Below are 6000 nucleotides of genomic sequence, written 5' to 3' on the forward strand. Positions count from 1 at the left end.
CTTGACTTTAACTCACAGTCTCTAGAACTAGTTGACTATAAATTTCTGTTAAGTCACCACAGTAGCAACGTATTATCAAAGCCCAAGAAAGCTAATGATGTGGACCAGACACAGCCTGGGCAATTGCTATGCATTTCTTTATGCCTGCATTAATGCTTCTGTCTAAGAAGCTAGCAATGGAGGAAAGGCATAATCAAGATGCAAACATTTGACTGAGCTTTTGAGGCTATTTTGTTCTTTTGATTTTGCTTCTGAGATCACATTCTCAACCTGTAGATAATATTAGTCTCATCTTTCTCAACATAGTTGAATATAACACATTTTAAGTGGCATCAAAATTACCCAGAAAACTGTGATACTGTCATTGAAGAATTCCCTAAGAACTTTGTTTTACATTTATTCTGCATGTATTATTTTTATTTAAAAAATAGCTCTGAGAATGGGGAGACTGTTTTACTAATGTTAGCAACCTCTGGGATTAGTACACCTTACTCGTTGTAGCCATTGCTGTCCATGGCCAGTCAAAGTTTTGTGAATGAATCTTTTATATTCGTGTGTGTTTTGTCCTAGCTCTCTGAAATGTTTCTATTCATTTGCACTTAAAGAATGTAACTCGGAACTAAATAGGACATGGATGTTTTATCAGTAGCAGACAAAATCTATCAGGTATAAATTCAACCCACCTAAACAATGAATTGAGCAGGGAATTATAATGCATTTACTTTCATTTCCATTTTTTTTTCCTGGGGTCTCTGTTTTAATGTTTGTATTTAAAATCTAAAACTGATATTTTTTTTTCAGATTGCACTGAATTTTATTCTTTTTAATGAGGCTGTTTTACAGTATTGAGGCAAAGAAAAGAAACTAGTGGGGTTATACCATACAGCTTAGTCTGTAGAGAATTTCCAGCTGTTTATTTATTCCACCTTCCAGATAAATACAGACATGGGCTTCTGATGCCTATTAAATGCTACTCTCCATTCTGCACAGGAAATGGACCCACAATTTGGAAACAGCACTCTAAGTTGGCAACTGGTTGCTATGTAATTATCAGTGCTGCTCTCTGCTAACTACTCACCTTTGCCCTGGGTGGCGCTTTGTTGGTAGATGAATCCTCCATCTTGTTGCTGTGATAGCAGTCACAGTAGCTAAGAAGAGTTTGTTTGTGGTAAACAAATTGGGGTATCTGTTTGGAGCTTTGTGGAACAATTTCCCAGCTTCCCTAACACTGCTAGCCCTACATAAAATTAGTGTCCCAATGGAAAATTCTGCTGCCAGGATTAGAAATAGAAAACAGAAAAATAGTCCTGACACCACTTCTTCCTAGTGGGAGAAGGGTTGGCCAAGTATGTATAGCTACGTTCATGAGAGAAGGCCTCCTTCCCTGAAGAAGGTTTTCTGTATGACAATGTTGAAGCCAAAGACCTGTGCATGCAGGAGGGAGCTTTTTACCTGCGAACTGTTGACATCAGTGGCAAAGCTGATGTGAGACATTAACATAATCACAAAAACTGATTTTTTTTTTTTTTGGCCCTACAAAATCCTCTCAGAAAAGCTAGGTATGGTGGCACACACCTTTAATGCCAGCATTCAGGAGGCAGAGGTAGGGGATCGCCATGAGTTCAAGGCCACCCTGAGACTACATAGTGAATTCCAAGTCAACCTGAGCTAGAGTGAGACCCAACCTTGAAAAACAAAACAAAACAAAAAAATCCACTCTGCTAGGACATTTGATATACTGGAGAGAAAATTGCATCTATAACATGCTTTCACATAAGCATTGAAGTGAGAAACTGAACCCCACATCTCAAATGTGTCTGGTCATTGTTAACAGTCGCTGAGAACTACAAATATCTGCAGGTGCCTCCTTGTTATGATCATCGCTAGCCATCATTTCTACAGCCGCTTAGAAATCCAATTTTGAATTCTCCAAACTCATTGTCCTGGTTTAAATGTGTGGGCCCATTCACTCAGGTTTGACTGAGTCTTAGATGGGCAGGGCCCTACTGGGGAAGAGGTATGCCACTGAGATGGATCTTGGAATCCAGCCCTAAGATGTGCCTGGGGGTAGACCTTATGCTCAGCCCTAAGGGGTGTGGTCGGGCAGTTAGGAGCCCTAGCTCTTCCCGTCTGAGTTCTGGTGGCTTTGAGGCCCTGACTGTTGGTGGTGTCTCTGCTGTGGGCCAGCTTCTTCCACCATGGCTGGCACTCCCCTGGGTTTTGTCAGCCCTTCTTCCCATAAGCTGCCTCTGGTCAGGTGTCTGTGCAGCAAGAAGGAAGCAGACTGCAGCATTCATCTTGCCTTCCTACCAAATATTTCCTTTGGTTTTAACTTTTGTCCAGGTGTGTGTCTCACAAGGCCAAACTGAGGAGGCTATAGAACCGCAAGTTTTGATGCAGAGTTCATTAATCCATGTTGTAGCAGCTGGTCTGAGGACAGTGAGCTGAGATGTTCTGGCCAATGTTAAGGTGACGTCTCTTCTGAAGTGGTGAACTCGTGGTCAGGATCCATGTACTCTGGGGAAACAATCATAATCCCCCTCCCATGCTGTTCAGGCAATCATAATTAATCTCAATGGGTCACACCCACACACAAAGGGGAAAAAATAGACATCAAAGGGGAAGAGGGACTTGCTGGGAAGATGAAGGGATTCACTGGAAGCGAATAGGGATGGTGGTCAAGAGGAGGAAATGGTAGGAGAATATGATCGATATATATTATAAGATGTGTATAACATTGTCAATAAAATGAATTGATTAAAAAAATCAATCAATGCCTCTACTAAGCATGTTAATTAATATACCATTGACTAGAATTGGCTATTTATTATAATTTAGCCTTACAAAGTAGCAAAATGATATTTGCTTTGTAAATAACTCTAAAATTAATTAAGCAATATTACTATTAATGATAAAATTGATAAAATGTATAAAGTTGTATAAGAGAGATGATTCAACCAGGATTCTTGGCATTGCTGCCAGCTCTCAGACAATATAATGCTAGTAATACATTAAGTTTCAAGTTCTGTTTCTGAAAACTTCATCCAACACCCTTACCATCGTGTTTCACAGTTTCCAGAGTCCTTCTATTTTCTACATTTGCTTAAATGTGTGCATATTATGAATTGTTGTTTGAAAGTGCATCATATTGCTGGTTGGCAGAGTGAGAATCTTGACAACTGCCATCTTGGTTTTGGACATACTACTACCAATGAAAATATACAAATTACTATTCATGTGCCTGATGAAACAACTGCCCTTTCTCTGTCAAATGAATACTCTAATGAGTCTCCCCATCCTAAACCAAGCCCAGTGGGGAAGTTATGCTAATTTCTTTCTACCAGGAAAAGTATGAATCAATTTAAAATTTTTTATTCTATATTAGTACACATACTTAGTTTTGGCTAATACTCCCATACCTCTTCCTTTGCCCCATGCCCCTGCCTGGCTATTCTGCTTTGACTCTACCACACGTGGCATTCTTCCTTGGACTTCTATATAGTTTAAGATCTACCACCCTTATTATCCCTAGAAACCTCATTTTTCACTTTTCATGGACACCTTTCTAGTTGCCTGGCGTCCACATACTGTCATGTCCACAATGACATGCATATAGAAAGGTTATAAGCTAGGGAGAGAACCTATACTGTTTGTCTTGCTGCACCTGAGTTATTTCACACAATAAAATAATTTCCAGTTCTAGTTTCCAGATATTTTCATCATTTCATTTTTCTTGATGACTGAATAAAATTTAATTGCACCAGGGCTCGAGAGATGGCTTAGCAATTAAGCGCTTGCCTGTGAAGCCTAAGGACCCCGGTTCAAAGCTCGGTTCCCCAGGACCCACGTTAGCCAGATGCACAAGGGGGAGCACGCGTCTGGAGTTCGTTTGCAGAGGCTGGAAGCCCTGGCGCTCCCATTCTCTCTCTCTCCCTCTATCTGTCTTTCTCTCTGTGTCTGTCGCTCTCAAATAAATAATAAAAATTTAAAAATTAAAAAAAAAATTTAATTGCACCACATTTTAATTATGCATTCCTCAGTTTCTGGACATCAGGGCTAGTTCCATTTCCATGCTATTGTGAAGAGTTTACTAATAAGCATTAATGAAAAGGTATCTCTGTAGGAGAATGTAGAGTTACTTGGGTATATGCCCAGGAGTCATGTACTGTTTTTTTTGTTTTTTGTTTTTAGCTTTATGAGAAATATATACACTGTGTTACATACATTCCTACAAAGAGTGAATCCTCTTTCCCCACATCCCCACTGGCATTATAAGCTGTTCTGACCGAGGAGAGATGAAATCTCAAGGTAGATTTAATTTGCATTCTCTTGATGGCTAATGATATTGAACACTTTTTTAAATGTTTATCGGCCATCTGTATTTCTTCTTTTGAGAATATTCTATTTGGTTCTTTGGCCCATTTTCTGGTTTGGGCTATTTGCTTTGGTGCTTCATTTTGTGAGTTCTTTGTATATGCTAGGTATTAATTCTCTGTTAGATGTACACTTTGCAAAGATTTTCTCTCATTATGTAGGCTATCTCCTCACTTGGCTATTTGTTTCCTTTACTGTATAAAAGTATTTTTTTTTAAGTTCTTGAGGCCCTGTTTAACAATTGTTACCCTTAGTTACTGGGCAGCCAGAAAGCCATTGCTTGTTCCTATGTGTTTTTTCCTCTAGCAGCTTAAGAGTTTTAGGTTTCATTTTAAGATATTCAACCTATTGTGGTTGATCTTTGTGTTGGGTGAGAGAGAAGAACATATCTCTACAGCTATATCTCCAGTTTCTAACAAATGGTCTTTTCTCCAATGAGTACTTTGGGCATTTGTGTATGTGTGTGTGTCAAAAGTTAAGTAGCTATAGCTGTACAGATTAATGTCACTATCTTTTGTTGATCTACTACATGTTTTATTTCATACTAAACATCGGTTTTAAACCTTTATACCAAGTATAGTGATACCTCCTGCTATATTTTGTTTGTTTGTTGATATTTCTTTGACTATCCAAAGTCTTTTGTGCCCCAAGTGAATTTTAACATTGCTTTCTTCTATTTCAGTGAAGAATTGAATTTCAATTTTGATAATAACATTAAATCTGTAAATTGTTTTTGATAACAATCCATGAAGATGAAGATCTTTCCATATATATTTTTTTCTTTCCATATATTAATATCTTCTACCACTTCTTTCTTGAGTGCTTTAAAATTTTCATTATAGAGATCATTCACTTCCTTGGTTAGGTTTACTCATAGATATTTTTAAGGAAATTGTCAATGAGATTGTTTCCCTGATTTCATTCTCAGCATGTTTGCTGTTGGTAACTAGATATTCCTGTGCATTAGTTTTGTATCCTGGCACTTTGCTGAAATTTATTTTCAGCTTGACGTTTTCTAATACAGTTTTAAGGGTCTCATATATAAAATTATATCATTTACAAATAAGGATACTTTGATTTTTTTTCCCTTCCTATTTGTATCCCTTTCATTTATTTCTATTGTTGCTACCAGACTGCTTTTATGAAATCAGTATTGTTCTGATAACAAATCTGGACAAAGATACAAGAAAGGAAAATTACTGTCCAATCTTCTAATGAACAAAAGTTAAAAAAATCTTCTCAGGACTGGAGAGATGGCTTAGTGCTTCAGACACTTGCCTGCAAAGCCAAAGAACTCAGTTCAATTCCCCAGGACCCATATAAGCCAGACACAAAAGGTGGTGCATGCATCTGGAGTTCATTTGCAGTGGCTGGAAGCCCTGTCATGTACATTCTCCCTCTCAAATAAATAAATAAATAATAAAATAAAAGTCTCCTCAGTAAAATACTTGCAAACAGTACATGAATACTTCTAGAAGATTATTGATCTTTACCAAATTGTTCTTATTCCAGAAAGGCAAGTATGTTTATATATATATATATATATATAGAGAGAGAGAGAGAGAGAGAGAAAGAGAGAGAGAGAGAGAGAGAAAGAGAGAGAGAGAGAGAGAGAAAGAGAGAGAG

Source organism: Jaculus jaculus, chromosome 2 (assembly GCF_020740685.1).
Source record: "Jaculus jaculus isolate mJacJac1 chromosome 2, mJacJac1.mat.Y.cur, whole genome shotgun sequence".
Lineage (NCBI taxonomy): Eukaryota > Metazoa > Chordata > Mammalia > Rodentia > Dipodidae > Jaculus > Jaculus jaculus.